Source organism: Equus asinus, chromosome 3, assembly GCF_041296235.1.
Source record: "Equus asinus isolate D_3611 breed Donkey chromosome 3, EquAss-T2T_v2, whole genome shotgun sequence".
In the NCBI taxonomy this organism is placed as follows: Eukaryota; Metazoa; Chordata; class Mammalia; order Perissodactyla; family Equidae; genus Equus; species Equus asinus.
Genome location: NC_091792.1, coordinates 149,394,384 through 149,411,346, shown reverse-complemented (window position 1 = coordinate 149,411,346; position 16,963 = coordinate 149,394,384). Strand labels below are relative to the sequence as shown.

General features: G+C 40.6%; 1 long non-coding RNA gene across 2 annotated transcripts; it reads right to left on the bottom strand.

Annotated features, from left to right (window-relative positions):
* Nucleotides 1-10,559: 10,559 nt before the first annotated feature.
* LOC139044996 (uncharacterized) lies at nt 10,560-16,728 on the bottom strand. 2 transcript variants are annotated; one of them, XR_011502487.1, is made up of 4 exons: nt 16,062-16,728; nt 15,246-15,538; nt 13,261-13,404; nt 10,560-12,598 (listed from the first exon to the last, which is right to left on the bottom strand). It is a non-coding gene; the product is annotated as an uncharacterized lncRNA (long non-coding RNA). The 2 variants fall into 2 exon arrangements; XR_011502486.1 differs by having other exon boundaries at nt 13,261-15,538.
* Between the last annotated feature and the right edge of the window lie 235 nt (nt 16,729-16,963).

The following is a 16,963-nucleotide window of genomic DNA, read 5'->3' as shown; positions in this document are numbered from 1 at the left end:
TGGCTCGCCATAAGCTATAGGACCTCCTCTTAACTAGATAACACCTGCAAAGACTTGATTTCCAAATAAGGTCACATTTACAGATACTGGCAGTTATGACTGGAATATATCTTTTGGGGGGACCCAATTCAACACACTATGGGGTCTCAACAATTATTTTCAACAGGTACAAGCTAAACTACATTCCCTTAAAACAAGTTAAAACCATTATCACCTAGTGGCAGCCTTGGATGTGCAAGAGGACTCAAAATACACTTTCAGTATGTTGGTAGTGCTGGCCCCTTCTCAAGAGAGGATGCCTCCACCATCCCACCCCATCGAGCCTCCTTATTGATGCCTATAGTATTTCAACATGTGCAGAAAACTCAAAAACTCACTCTGGAGTTTGGGGCAGAATATTTAAGGAGAGCGATATAGGTAGGCTCTGTTTTGGGTTTTTGTTTTTTTTTTTTTTGCCTCTACTTATATTTAGTTTTTTTATTAAAAAAGTAAAAACAAGGCTGGACCTGTGGCCAAGTGGTTAAAGTTCCATGAGCTCTGCTTCAGCGGCTTGGGTTTGTGGGTTTGGATCCCAGCAAAGATCTGCTCCACTTGTCAGCCATGCTGTGGAGGCATCCCACATACAAAATAGAGGAAGAGTAGCGTGGGTGTTAGCTCAGGGTGATTCTTCCTCACCAAAAATAAGTGAAAACAAAAATGCAGATTAGAATGAGAGCTCTGTAATTTTTGGAGTGATTTGAGAGGAGAAGCCCTACCTGGCTTCTGGTCTTTAAATGGCTCATTAGAACAGAAAATCTGAATTATGTCAATCAAGGAGACATCCTTTTACAATGAACACTGCATTATATTTTCCCTTCAAGACAAAGAAGAACATTTATGCAATTAAAATAGGCTGATTGAAAAAATTCTGTGCCAGGCATATGCTTGGACTTATACTTTCAGGCCCAAATGACTGGTGGACATTAAAAAACTGCAAAACTGAGCAAAAATAGTCTTTCTTTTTCTCAGCATCTATTTTGAAGAGGACTGAGGAGTTAGCTTCCCCAGTATTCAGCATCCCAGCTCCCCTCCTCATTAGTCCACTGCAGTGCTGGGGCTGCTCCCTCAGGCCCTAATCAGCTGCTCCCTCAGGCCCTAATCAACTTACTCAAACAGCCTGCAAAATCGATCTGACAGCCAGGAAAGGGGGTTTGGAGGCCGGTAGCAAAGCCCAAGGGAGGGCTAAGATTTGAGAACATGGAATACTGTATTTTTAAGGATACCACCATGTTTGCCTAATGTCAAGGACTGGGACATTAGCAGGAGCTTCTGATCTTTGGGCTACAAAATAGTTGTGGCATGGATCTTGCTCTGTGTGTGTGTATGTGTGTGTCTGTGTGTGTGTAGGGGGTGTCTTGAGTCCTGGGCTTGGAAACGCTTATTTGAAATGGTGGGGAAGAAAGTTCTCTCTGATTTAAGCCTGAACCCCTTTGATGTGAAGGGAAAAGATAATTAACATTTGTTGATCATTTACTAAGTGCTGAGCATGTTCAGTTTTTTCTTTTCATCACCATAATAACCCCTGAGGTTGGTATTATTGCCTCATTGTACAGATTAGGACACAGAGGACACAGAGGCTTGAGAGCAAGAAGGATATTCAAAATGTTTAACAACCAGCAAAAGAAGGGCATAGATCATTTAGAAGTGTGTTGGCCATGGTCCTGGAGTTCCCCAGGAAAAGGTTAGGATGGCTGGGGCAGAGGGGAGGTACCCAAGGAAGCTTGAGACAGCAATTATTTACAAGTACAAAAGAATTTTAATAAATACCAGATAAGTTGGCTCTTTTGGGGAGGAAAGTTAGCTTTCCGTGAGACAAACAGCTCACAGTGTATGATCTGGGGTTTGAACTCAGTTCTTTACACTCCAAAGATAACACTCTTTCCAAGATGCCATACTCTGGTCTGCTCACTCTGCCCTTTCTGCTAGGGCAGAGCCTGCAAATGTGCCTGGGAGGGGTAGCATGGCAAGTATCTTTAAGGGGTGAGTGATGTCAGAGCCTTGCTTGTGAATATCTTTGTCAAGGTGATGGAGAAATTTTCCAGCAATCTTGAGAACGTGGGACATGAATCATGAGGTTTGGAGACAGTATTTCAAAAGAGGAAGAGGTATTCAGAAGCAGAGTTGGATCACAGAAAACAAATATTGCCGACATCTGTCATTTTCCCAGAGCCAGTGCTTCCTTTACGGTGTGGAAGACATCAAGACCAATGACACAGATGCTCTTCTGGGGAAAGGCGGGTGTTCTGCTGGAACACTTTGAGAAAATACTATTTATGACTTAGATGGTTACACTAAGCATATTTTAAAGGCTTCAGTTAAGATTTGTTTCCTCTGCACACAAAAGATTGAGTTTGGAATTTAGCAAATTAGTATTATTCCATGGCTTTGTCTGTGTGGGTTGATTCAAGTCACATTAAAACTTACACCACTTGTGCACATTCTGATGTGTACAAGAAAATGCTGTCTAGTCTTTCAGCTGACAACCCCAAACTACAAACGAAAACATGTTGACGGAAATTAGAGGAGAATGCCTTCTCCATCCAGTTGAAACAGAAGAGACGTGTAAAATCCTTTCATTGTTTTTGAAGTGAGAGAAAAACCAATATTCCTCTTCAAATGCAAACAGAAATTTACTCACTGGCTCTGAAAAAACAAGCCAGGAAAGGACACCTTTGCCTCTCCAGGGATCAGTCTAGCCCTTTTATGTCTACTTAAAAACCTTTGAATTTATGCGTCCTGCTGTTCTCTTGCATTTTTTAATTGCATCTATCTTGCTACGCTGTGTTTTCCTCGTTGAGTTAGCACCGCGTCTCCCTTCCTTCTTGCAGATTCAAACCTCTTCTATGATAATCATAGAATTGTAGCCTTGGAAGACAATTCCCAAAATGTTGGGTGCACATCCTTGGTGGTCAGCCAGATGATCATAGGTGTTAGAGGGGCAATTACCTTTTTTTGTTTTAACAGTCGTGTATTTATTTTAATGAGTACTAAAATGTCGAATTGGAACATCAAGCTGTGATTACATAGGTATTATTGCCAAGCACCATGCTAAGCTCCAAAAGTAAATGTATTTATGGTCAATTAAAATACGTTAAGGAAACAATGGTAGGTAGTATGTGAACATAACAAAGAGCATAAACTATTTGGGAGACAATTCTATGAAAGTCTGAAATAGTGTTCTCTAGCATCCACTCTATTCTCAGCAGCTTCTGGCCACAAGAGAGGAGGTAACCACAGGAGTGCAGTGTGAGTAAGTGAGAGGCTGGGCATCACAAGAGCAAGTGCCTCTTCTTCAGTTTGGTCAGCCTGATACGCTGTTCTCAAAGTAAAGTCAAGAGCCTGCTCTCTCTATTTGCCCTCATAAAGCACAAATTTGAGACTCAGATATTATCACTCCAATTTGAGGAAGAGCTATTTCTACCTTGGAGAAACAGAAGCACATGCAAGGGCCCGAGAGCAAGCCCTGCTGGGGGCCTGGGCCAGGCCTCTCTGCACTGGGTGCGTCCTGGTCCGGGAAGAAAGCCATGGGGACCGACCTCAGGCAGGTCAGTGCCACCTGCGTGTGGGAGAAGAGGTAGCAAAAGGCAGAGAAAAGACAGAAACGTTGAGCTAGCCATCAATCAGCTACCAGGTGTGGTGCTCAGTGTGCTGTTTATGAATGTCAATTGGCTGTATCTTTCTCTCAGCTGTGCCTTTGAGGGGAGAGAGAAGTGTTTTTGCTGAAGGGTGAATTTACACAGCATGTTTGCTATCCTCAATATGGTATTAAGACCGAATCATTTAGACCTTGGAAAATGTACAGCAGACTGTTGTGCTTGCTTTGGCTTGGCCAGGGGGTCTGTCCTTAGTGCTAGATAAAGAACAGAGAACAATATGGAATGGACTTGTTCAGGTGGACAGATTGTGGGCCCGAGACACAGCTGATGCCAGGACCTCTTCTTTTCTAAGGTCTTGCCTTCAGGAAAAAGAGTTTGACACGTGAACTCTTAAGCCCATCTCAATATTACCTCCTCCATGAAGTCTTGCCTAATTGTATCTTTTCTTCCTTGTTCTTTCATCTCCTGTATCTCTTTATCTGGACAACTCTTTGGATAAATATACTGCTAATTATATTTTTGCCTAATCCACTTCATGCTCATCTCTGCACTCTCCACAAAGTTCAACCCAGTGCTTTGTGCAGAATAGCAACCCAGAACAACGGAAATGGAATTGAAGAAAAGGGAAGAAGTTCAGAGATGGTGCCAAACTCAGCAAGACAGGGCCATGTGGCCACTGAACTGCCCAGGAGAAGAATGTGTCCAGCCAGATTCAAGACATTTGCTGAGTACACAGCAACCAGTTACTGCTAGCTAAGCAGGGAGGGAAATTCTAAAGTAAATTTGGCTGTTCTAGATTTAAGGTTTGCCTGACTGCTACATGATCACTGTTGAATGTGCCGATTGTTCTGGGGCAAGTTAAATTGGCTCCAAAGATAATGTCAAGCTACACCCTATGTTCAGGTGTTGAAAGGTCCTTACCCCTTTGAGTTAGGATCATTGGTGATAACAGTTTGCACATCTCTGTGGCATTTGTAAAATCTATAGGTTTTGTTCACAAGGTAATAATTGCGTAAAGGAACCATATTGAAGAGCAGGTGCTCAGGTATATGTTGCTTGGGCACTCAGCAAAGAAGCAGACAAGGTTCTTATATGTTTTGGTCTGGGGACCTGGGATGGAGGGGTGCAACTTAACCTGTCCAAGGTTCAGTGTTTTTCCACTGGAAAATGGATTTTAAAACACTTTGGTCCAGTGTTCAATAAATACGGACTTGGGGCCGACTCCGTGGCCGAGTGGTTAAGTTCGCGCGCTCTGCTGCGGCGGCCCAGGGTTCGGATCCTGGGCGCGGACATGGCACCGCTCATCAAGCCACATTGAGGTGGCGTCCCACATCTCACAACTAGAAGGACCTGCAACTAAGGTATACAACTGTGTACAGGTGGGGTTTGGGGAAATAAAGCAGGAAAAAAAAAAAAAAAGATTGGCAGCAGTTGTTAGCCCAGGTGCCAATCTTTAAAAAAAAAAAAATAAATAAATAAATAGGGACTGTTTTGATTATTATCTTAATTCTGGATCTCATTTAATCCTACAACAACTTTGTGAGTGTTGTATTAATATCTCCATTTTACAGATGAGGAGACCAAGGCAATGGCAACTGGAGAGGATAAGTAAGTTGCCCTTGGCCATGAAGAGGTGGAGGTGGATTTTTGTGTGTGTGTGTGTGTGTGTGTGAGGAACAGTGTCCCTGAGCTAACATCTGTGCTAGTCTTCCTCTATTTTGTATGTAGGACACCACCACAGCATGGCCTGATGAGCAGTGGGTCCGTACCTGGGATCTGAATCTGTGAACCCTGACCACCAAAGTGGAGCACACGAACTTAAACACTATGCCACAGGGCCAGCCCCTAGAGGTGGATTTTGAATGCTTGTCTCTAGGAAATGACTGATTCCACTAAACCATGGAATATTTAGTGGAAATATTTACTAAAATATTTACTAAAATACAATCAGCACAAATGTGCTGGTAGTGTTCATTTGAAGAGTTGTCAACTGCCATTTTCTTCCAAGATGGTGGAGAGACTTGTGTGTTGAATAAAAGATGTCTTTCTGCCTTCTTTGGTGGCATGCCATACTGGGTCAGAATCCAGTAACTACTTGAACAGTTGTCTGGGAACAGATAAATCACTTTTTCTTTCCAGGCTTCAAAATCTTGCCTGTAAAACAAAGGGTTGAACTCTGAAGGATGACCTCCCAGCTCTAGTATTCAATGGAACACAAAAGGCAGACATGTTCCATTGGAAAAAAAAATGCTTGTTGGGATCAGTAAAAGTGACAGAAACAGGAAAAAAACAAGAGCATGATAGATGAAGAAATCTATGTCCTAACGTGGGTGGAGAGGAAGAGGAAGAGGAAGATCAGGGTAGGGGAAAAGAGAGAGATCTGTGGTTGTTGGGGACTTTATCTAGAAGATTCTGCACAATTCTCAGAAAGCTTAAATGGTTTTTGAATAAAGAGGAGTGAAATTATTTGACTGAGAAGTGTGAACAGTGTACCCTTCTGTGTGTGTGTGTGTGTGTGTGTGTGTGTTTTTGTGAGAGTATGAGTAGATGGGCAAAATGTGTAAGCAGGAATGAGTCAGAAAGCGAGCCTCTGGTCTCCTTGCTACAACAGCTAGAAAACACGTGAGTCCATTTGGGTTTTAGGATTTGAGAATATAAATGGAATTTAGATTGAGATCCGAGGGTGGGGGTGAGAACTGGTGAGAATATGATAGATAACTTGTGTTTATGGGATCTGATATGTGTAGTTTAAGCTGTAAAAGCAAGAGAGGAGAGTCACTCTCATTTTCTATAATTCTTCCAGTTGCCCCCAGAGGGAAGAAACTATGACTGGGTACATCCATTCTAATAAATAAATAAACACATACACATTTTGCAATGATTGCTTTCTGCCAATATTTAATATACTCCCCAACTGGGAAAATGGGTTATATTCTCTCACCATCTCACCTGCTCTTTCTGTCTCCCCAGCTCCTCTCCTCCTCCAAGGCTGAAGTCTTCATCAGTCAGCTGAGACACCGCTTCTCACATTATAAAAATATGTAGTTTCTCTTTAAATGACTCCCTATTCCCGATTGTGCTGTAGGGCCTCTGAGGCTTCAGATAGGGATGATTTTTTTTGTTTAAATGTCGATGGCCTCACAGATATTGTTGAATCTGTGGGGTGGGAAGCCGAGAAGAGAATCCCTTGAATTGCTAAAATCTTTCCATTGGAGTGGCAGAGAAGGGTTATCCTTTGTAAACCATCCAAACACATTTCCATAAATGTTGAGCATTTGGACTAAAACAAGATCTTGGCTTCACTTTCCCTCCAAATGGCCAGGGAGAAGGGAACACTCTCTCCTTGGGTACAGAGGAGAGAAAATCTGGCCCCCTGCCTCGAATGAAGATTTTATGTTTTAGGGAAATGATTTAGGGAGTCCATCCCACGAGAAGCTGTTGATCAGTGAAATGTACATTTGCTCAAAACACGCTTTGCCAGCTGATCCCCACCCCTCTGTTCCAGATCTTCCTGGCTTGCTCTTGCTCATTTGGTGGCCCGGAGCCTTGTTTAGGATAGTTTCTAGAGGTTACCCTTTGAAGAGTTTCGGAGTAATTCTGCTAATGCAGGAGCTTCTCTTATTTTGTGGATCAGAAGACATTTGCAATCTATTCTTTAACACAATTAAGAGCAGCAGAAAAAAATAGACATTTATGAAAGCTAACTTACTATATGCCAGAGCCATTCTAGCCACTTTAAAAATATTAACTCATTAATCCTCACAACAAACAGCCCTTTGAGGTATGTGTATTTATTATCTCCATTCTTACAGATGCGAAAAACAATAAGTAATTTGCCCATGGTCACATAATTACTAAGTGATGAAGCCAGTATTTCATTCCAAGCTGTCTGACCCGGAGTCCACACCTTTAAACACACTACTATATGAGGAATAGTACCTGCTTCCCAGGGTTGTTCTGAAGATCGAACAGAAGAATCAGTAAGGGTAAGCTATAATAATCTAACATAGGAGAATTTCAAATATGTGAGTGGTGCTTCTCTTAGGTGTTTCTGATCCAGGAATCACAATGCCAAGAATTTTTATTTCTTCTTGTCTTCCTCCCTCCCCCCTTCCTCCCTTCCTTCCTCCCTTCCTTCCAACTTCCCTTCCTTCTTTCCTCCTTCCTCCTTTCTGTCCTTCCGCATTCTAAAAGGCTTGTCAGTGGGATCAAGTATCCAGTCACCCATGGGAGCCAAAGGAAAATGGAAGGCAGACAGGAAGGAAGAAAGGAAAGAAGGAAGGAAGGAAGGACGGAGGGGAGGAAGGGAGATGACTCTCTTTCCTTCCCTATTTCTCTTCTCCTTCCCTCACTTCTGCCCCTAAACTTATTCTTCCAAATAAACTCGAATATAAACCCTTGTCTCAGACTCTGCTTTCAGAAGGACCCAGGCTAAGACTTTCTCTGTCTTTCTTCCCACCCCTTCTTTCTTCCCTCCTTCCTGATTCTTTCCCTTTTTGCAGAGTGATATTGATTTGTGTTCCTCGATAAAGGAATATTTTGATCTTGTTGGAGTCATCTGGTGGGAAGATCGAGTTCAAATGCAGCAGATTTGGGGCAGTCATCCCACTGGTATTGCTCATCTCTGCACCCCAGTGCCCAATAGTCTGACACTTGACCACTGTTCAATAAATGTTTAAAATTTTCAAAAGTGTGGGTTAACCCACATTGCCCAATCCACCAAAAACATGAAGTGTAAAATATATTTTTACATTGACAAAGTTAGAAAGTTACATTTTTTTTTCTTGCATTTCACAACAAAAATCATTAATTTCCATTTGCTGTTCTCTATGTCTCACTTCACATGTGAAATTTTGGTAGTTCAAGGAGACAGGAAAGGGAGGGGAGACACTTTGTAATGTATCTATCTGGGCAGGCCAGAACATTTTTCTCCCTATCCATGTCCCTCAAATTGCAACTGTGTGGATCACTGGTCCACTGATGTTTCTATCTCTAAATTCTTGATCCAGACGAACAATTCAGAATGAACCCTTTTCAGGAAAGACTGTTAGCCAGTGAACGAGGAGATGGTAAAGCATAAGCAGGTACTGCTGGCAAGGCTCTGACAAGCGTGTACTGTAAAACGAAATCATCCCACCAAAGGATCAGAGGTGTTAAATAGAAAGTAGAAGATGTAGATTTGAACAGAAAAATAAGGTGACTCGGGATAATTAAAGACAAGACTGAAAAATCTAGACTGAAGGCTTCATATTACAGAAGTATTTTGTGCTTTTATTTACAGGTTGACTGATTTATCATTTGTTGAGTGCCTGCTATGTGACAGGTACTCGGCATCCACATGTATTATCTCAATTAATTGTAATTGAGAGCTGTAGTCTGTGACCTTCTTAAGTGTATGGACTTGTTTTCTTTCTTTTATTTTTTTTTTTATCTCCAACATAGCAAAGCAGTGATGATAAGGCATGTCCATCAAACTTTTAGTTGCCTTTCTATGTTTGAGGACTTTCCTATACTATGGGTTCACTTCTACCTAAGATGAAATTCACCTTCCCAACTTTCCTTGCTGGAATGTGACTTAAGCTCCAGATCAGGTACAATTGTGTCAGATTTCTATTCAGAAGCTAGTGAAGTGAAGATGCAGGTGCTGGGCAGAATCCATCCTGGTGAGGCCCGTGAGAGCAATATCCAGCGTGCAGAGGTGGTGGGGGCAGAGGTTCTAAAGTGCCATCTAGCACCAGAGATGTCATCCATGGTATCCATGCCCAGAAGGGGCAGCAGGGGTGTCATCCACAGCCATTTGTATAATTTAGAAGTTATTGCTGGATTTTTAGCAGTCTCCAAGTACTATTCTGTGGACCTCACCAAAATTTCTAGCACTTTTCTGATTAAACTGATTAGAATAATCCTATAACCTATTCAGCATCAAGCTCATATTTCTGATTTCAAGATGGTGACCTGAGAGTTCTTTGAAATATATCCCCCTTCCACATCAAATACCTATGAATGATAGAAAAATTTTTAAAAAATAATAAATAAACACATGTTAAAAATCAATCAATCAATCAATCAATCAATCAATAACACTAGCACTTGAAAATGAGAGAAAACCTTTCATGGACCAAAAGTTGAAAAAAATTCTTAGAAGAAGGGATAAGATGTGTCGGCCAGCGATTGCTGTGTAACAAACCAGCAAAAAAATATCAGTGGCATATAGTAATAAATATTTGCTTCTCACTCATGAGATGAAGGTCAGCCAGGTGGTACTTTTTCAAGTGATGGGATGTGAGTTGGCTGGCATATAGCTGATGTAAGCTGGGCTCAGTTTTTCTTGGTTCTAGGTTTCAGATGTGGTTTAGATCTTTTCCCCAGGTTTCTTATTCTTCTGGAACCAGCAGCCATTCAGGGCATGTTCTTGATGGGGGGATCGCAAAGTATGAGAAAGCAAGACTGACCATGAAAGTCACTACACATATTAGGCTTTCTAACATCGCTTTGGCCAGGGAAAGTCACATGGCCAAGCTTAACATCAAAGGTTTGAGGGTCTACACTTATTCCATGGAGGTTGGACATGGGGAGAATAACGATTTGCTAAACAAGGATGTAATATCACAAGACATCAAAGCTGTTAATGAAGGTTATCACCCAGCTCAGTTCACATAAGGGAGAACAGAAAACTTACTAAATAACTGAGCAAGACCCAGATTATGAAACAGACCACAAACCTAAAAATGGCAGGAGTCTATATATGAAGAAATAGAGGAATAATCAAGAATAGGCAGAATACAACTTTTAAAAGTGCATTCAATATTATTCGAGAGATAAAGGAGAGAAATGCAATAATAAATCAAAAAATGGATCTTATGAGGAAAGACAAAGCAGGTAACAAACATAGAGATTTTAAAAATAAAAAATAAAACTGTTGGAATTGAAGACTCAATCGATGCGCTCAACTGAAGGATGGGTACAGCTGACTCATGAATTGGGAAGTTCGAATATAGTATTTGCACATAGTAAGTGAATGTCGAACGAATGCATGGGTGAGTAGATCAAAAGGGAAGCTTACTAGGTCACATAGTCCAATGTTTCCTAGTGTTTGACATGTGTCAGTGTTCCAATGTGACCAAATTTACTGTTATATCTAAATATTTCCAATCTGTTCTTTATACTTCTACTTCCCAGTGCAAGCCACTGTTATCTCTGACCAGGACTCCCGCCATCATGTGCTTCTTGGTCTCCCCCATCTACCTCAGCCCTATCCTGAACTATTTAAAGCATAAGTCACTCTCTTTTTTTTTTTTTAAAATGCTTCAGCGTCTTCCCACTGCACTCAGGATTAAGTCCCATATCTATAACATTGTCTACGGGATGCTATCTGCGCTTCCAACCTCATCTGTCACCACTTTCCACATTGCTCATTACATGCCAATTACACTAGCTTTCTCTTAGTTCCTCAAATCAATCAGAATAGTTCTAGACTTGGAACCTTTGTACAAGCTGCTCCTTCTATTCAGGACACTCACATCACTCCTCTTCTCCAATTTGCTTGACAAATTCCTCCTTTCTCTCAAGGAATCAGTTTAACCTCATCTTAAATATGTCAGCTTAAATATCACCTCCCAGCGTCCCCAGGCTAGAACAGTTTTCCTCATCACACACTCTCACGGCACCAGTTGCCTCTCCTTTGTGCCACTTAATCATAATCATACTTATATGGTTTCTTTAATGTCTGTTTCTCCAATGTGACTACAGGATATTTGAGGGTCGGAACTGTGACATTTTTGCTCAGTGCTGTACTGTGAACTCTTAACCCAGTATTAAGCATATGGTAGATGTTCAAAAAATACAAATGAATGCATGTTTAAAGAAACAGATGTATCAGGGTATACCCAACTGAATTGTGAATACATACCACCGGATTTTGTGAACTTAACTTTTGTGACTGATGGAGTAAATCCGACATAGCCATAAAAGGAAGAACTGTAGGAAATTTTCTAGTATTTGGTTTACTAAAAATAGGAAAATTAGTTTGTCCATTATTCAACTATTGGTTCTTAGGTGATCAACTTGTGTCATACTAATGTTGAGCTTTACCAGTGATTTAAATGGTCGTCTCAGTAGTAACATCTACTCTTCAGGAAAAACACTCTTCCTTCTCCCCATTGATTATGATACCTTTACTACTTCCCTCTCCACAGCTTCTATCAAAACTTGGAGTATCAATGGCCATATGGTACTAGACATTTTTAGTTGTCTGCCTAACATCCTACCCTCTTTCTTGTTAATAGAACCCCAGTTTTGTTCAGGCCTTTCAACTGGAGAGCCACGGACCATATAAGGTGCAGCTCAAGCCTCACTCCTAGGAGTGTCTTGATTAGTCTCAACTATGATAATTAATTATGGATCTATTTTCACTAAAGAAAATTGAGGACTCTAGAAAAGTAGATACTGATGTTTCACTGTACAAATGCAGCCACTTTGAATAACTTGCTGAAATTCTCCCAGTCTTTTTTCTATGCATCAGTGATTGTTTTAGCATATAGCATTCATAATTTTATATACTTTTTGTATTCTTCATGTTTACTTACAATATATTGTAACTTTTTCTAAATAATTACATAGTTTTAATTTATTTTCGGTGGCTGCATATTCCATTGAGAAATTGTTTCTCAACTAACACAAGTATGTTATTATTTGCACTGGTCTCCTAGGGCTGAAATAACAAATTAACACAAACTGAGTGGCTTCAAACAACAGAAATTTATGCTATCACAGTTCTGGAGGCTACACGTCTGAAACTAAGGTGCCAGCAGGGCCATGCTCTATCTGAAGGCGCTGGGGGAGAGTCTGTTCCATGCTTCTTCCCTAGCTTCTGGTCCTTCCAGTCATCCTTGGCATTCCTTGGCTGGTAGATGCATCATTCATGTAGGGGAGGAAGACATTTCCTTTACCCGCTCTGGGTCCTTCTGCGGGACAACGAATTAAATTCACATGAGACAGAATAACAGGAGAAAATTAAACAAAGCTTTATAACATGCATACATGGGAGAGGCTCAGGGAGACTGAGCAACTCAGCCAACTGGCGAGGCTACCTGTTTAAGTATCTTCAGCTGCAGACAAGGAGGACGTTTGGGGTAGTGGTTTGGGTCTTCAGAGGGGAGGGAGGCAACTCACACGGAAATGGAAAATCAAATGTTTGGTAAACAGAACTTTGATAAGAGTGGGCTTAGCAAGGATCCTCCCAGTCTACTGGAACCCAAAGTTATCTACGGTGATGGCCTGACCTGGAGACAGGCCTTTATTTTAAATTTGTTTTAGGCAGTTAGGGGAGAAAGGTTGAACGCTCTTGCTGAGTCTGAGCCTTTATTGTCTTCAGCTCAAAATAGTCCTCATACCAGAGTGGCGCATCTTGGGGCGGCCTGCCCTGGACGCTATCACTCACTCTCTGCTCCATCTTCACATGACCTTCTTCCTGTGCATCTCTATGTCTTTTCACCCCTTCTACAAGGACACTGGTCATTTTGGATTAGAGTGCCAATATGACCTCAGCTTAACTTGATTACATCTGCAGAGACCCTAGTCTCAGATAAGGTACCATTCACAGGTGGGAATTAGAACTCAAACATACCTTTTTGGGAGATATAATTCAATCCATTACACCGTTCTTCTGAAGTTGAAGAAATGCTATAATTTTTCGCTGTTATATGTACATTTAACATCTTCATTCATGGAGAATTTTCTGCATCTAGAATTACTTTCTTAAGATAGATTCCTGGGTCAAAGTACGCAAATAAGCATTTTAAAGTTCTTCTACAAATTCCTATGTTCCTTTCCAAAACTACCAACTTAAATTACCAATAGTAATATATGAGGGTGGCTGTTCCACCTCACTCTTGCCATTATTTGGCTTTTTTAGCTTCTTTTTCTTTTTAAAGACATACACACATAAAATGGCTGATCAGCAAAAAATATCTCATGATGTGCATTGAGGTCAAATATTTTCTCATATTTTACTTGCTAATTACATTTTCCTTTTGGTGAATTTTCTTCCTTCGCTGACTTATCTATGGGAGTCTTCATGCTTTTCTTATCTGTTTTTCACATTTGTTAAATTATTTTTCTGAGTCTGCTGGTTATCATTATATTTTTGTTTTTACTCTGCGAGAGTTTTAATTGGTATGTAATTGTCTACAAGAGTAATTTTCAAAATGTAAACAACAAGTATAAGGCAAGCATGAATCCTTCAGGATGGGGACTGCCTGTGCACTGTACCAGGATCTGTCCGTCCATCTTTCCCTTTGTGAATGATTTTCTTATTCCTGAGAATAGAAGGCTTTCTTCCCCCCCCAAAAGAGAATTAAACCGAGTCATCTTTTAATTTTTGTTTATATATGCTATATTCTCTAATTAACCTGAAATTTATTTCAGTGTGCAGGAATGAGGTAATTATGTAAACACATTGTGTTCCAAATTGTTAGCTGATGTCCCGCCTCATTTATTGAAAAACCCTGGCTTCTCTGGGAATTGCCTTGTGATGAATTCTTTATCATATATTAGAATATGATATATAATAGGATCATTTTTCTGGGTTATTGTCCCTGATACTATTTTTGCACCAGTGTCACATTATTTAAATTTTTATAGCTTTACAAAATACGGCATATTTCCTCTTTAAAAATTTTTTAAATATACTGTTTATTTTTATAGGTGAACTTTAGAATCATTTTGTCAAAGTCAGGTTGGGATTTTTATTAAAATTGTAGCAAGCCACACATTAATTTAAGAAGAATTTAAACCTTTGCATACTCAGCATCACCATGTGATCTCTCTCTCTCCTTGAATGCAAGCTTTCTCTCACATCTCTCCTTAAAGGCCTGTAGCTTTCTTTATATAGGTCACACAGTTTTCATCAGAATTATTTATGATAGGTTATCATTTTTATTGCTACTAGAAATGGGATTTAAAAAATTATTTGATACATTATTTTTCACAATCGTTATTTGTTCATCTTGGATTCAAACTCCTAAATTTTATTAGATTTTGATAGTTTCTACCACATTCCTTTGGATTTTCTAGATATATAAGTACACGATCTATAAAGAATAATTTTTTTCTATATTTAATATGTGTCTTTGTTCTCTATTTTTTTCCCCCTTTGGTCAGAATTCCTCACACAATATAAGATATAGCGATAAGAAGCTTTGTTTTTTTGGTCCTTGGCTTTGACATTTTACCTTTAACAGACTGCCAACTATTATTGTGAAATATATTTTCTTTTCTTGGTAAACAGCTTTTCTTATCTTCCTATTTGAATTTTTAAAATAGAAATTGGTCACAAGTTTTATAAAGTGCCTTCATACATTTAATCAAGCGATATAATTTTTTGTTGCTTTTGACCTATTGCTGTAACATATGATAATAATACTTTATTATTTACAAACCATGGTTGAAGTCGTACATTATATCCTGTATAGCCCTGGTCCTGGTGGACTTAAAAAATACAGTTGAATTGTGCTTAATATTTCATTTTATTAATTATTAACAATGGGTTTGTTTATCATTAATTACTAGTGGAACAGCAACAACTGTTTATTTTTGTCTCATTGACCTTACCTCATGTAAAAGAAAGAATTTTATGACCCAGAGAGTTGGTCCGGTAAAGAACGTGGGGTCACTCCAAGATGAAGGTATTATTCATTTATTCATTCTTCAGCTGGGGCACTCCATTATCCCGCTGGTGTAAATTCACAAATATTTTCTGAGCAGTACCTGGGCCAGGCAGGAGTAGAAGTTCCAAGTTCAGTCTCTGCTGCCCGAAAGACTTGAGTTCACATCCTGGCTGTTATTTACTGGCTCTGTGAACTTGAGCAAGTTGCCTAACCTTGAAAAGCCTCAAGTTTCTTCACCTGCAGAATAGATGTAATAAATAGCACCTATGTGAGGATGCATACAAAAATAGTGTCTGTAAAGCTCTTACCGGTGTCTGCACACGCAATCTTCAATGCATGTTATTATGATGTTATTATTACATCGTGGAGATAAAGACGAATGGGTCTGGGCCCTCTGCTGGGTGGCAGAGGTGGTGTGCTGACCGCTGATCATCTAACTCTTCCTAGGCCTTCACTCTCCCAACTTGTATGTTACCCAGGCTCTCTGGAATCAGAGTCTGTTTCCCTTTCTATGCCTCAAATCTGCACATAGACTGCCTATTGTCCACCGCTCTGATCCCTCACGTCAAATCTGCTGGGTAAGAACTAGACCAGTTTGAGACTGTAGGAGAAGCATAAGTCCCAGAGCCAGGTAACCTGCGCCACGATATCTGAGGATTTCTTGATGAGGGAAGTTGAGGTGAATAAACTTATGGCAGCTTTCTGTCAAATGTAATATCAGGTCAGTGGCCTGAGCACTCACCTCCAACGGTGCCCTCACCTGGCTTTTTCAGCACCCATCAGTAGCCTCTGCTGCAGAAAAGATTCAGAATGTTCAGATGGCTTCCCTTTCCCCCAGTGATGTCCTGATGTCCCCTTGCCCAAGCTAAGTTTCAGAAGTCTTGGCCTCCATCACCTTTAAACAAGTGGCCTCTGCGCTGAACTTGCTCCATCAGGATCACCAAGGATGGCAGGCTGTCGTTTTCCTGGTCATTGGGATGATTTATTTTATTTTGCAAAAATGGCTTATTGTTCTGACCTCCCCACTTTGGAGGAGCTTAGCTAAGTTGTCTTGTCTCCTTGCCCTCTACTCCAACCCATTATAAGAAGTCACATTTCGGAAGGCCCGCCCTCACCACCCCTCCTCCCCCATGGGTAATTTAGATCTCTTGAGCTGCTGAATTGTGTCAGGCTGGGAAACAAGAGGTTTGTTATGCATATTGTGTCAGCTGCAGACATAATTCACTAAACCACCCAGACAGAGGATGTCACCAAGTGATGTTTCAATTTACAGTCTCCCTGAGCTCCTGTCGGCAGTGTTGAGTGGAAGCTGGGAGCATTTCAAAGGCTTGGGGCAGGTTTTTCAGCCCCTTGGTTCCCCTCCATCCTGCCTCTTCCACCTTCCCCTTTTTATATGCATTGTGCTGTGTGCCCCCAAGATTTCTGAGGCCAATTAGCAGGTCAGAAATTGTTGAAGCATATTGACCTGCAAAATCACAGTATTTATTGTCACCGTAATTTCTCATAATATCGAAGCTTGTACTGGCCCTCTCCATGGCTTTGTTCAAAGCCTGCCAGTGAGAAGGTCATTTATATATTGTGATCAGAATTCTTGAGCTGAACCATTTTTTAATTATGGCTTAGGTAGTGGGAGTTGTGCAGGTTGGGAAAGGAGGCCAGCTG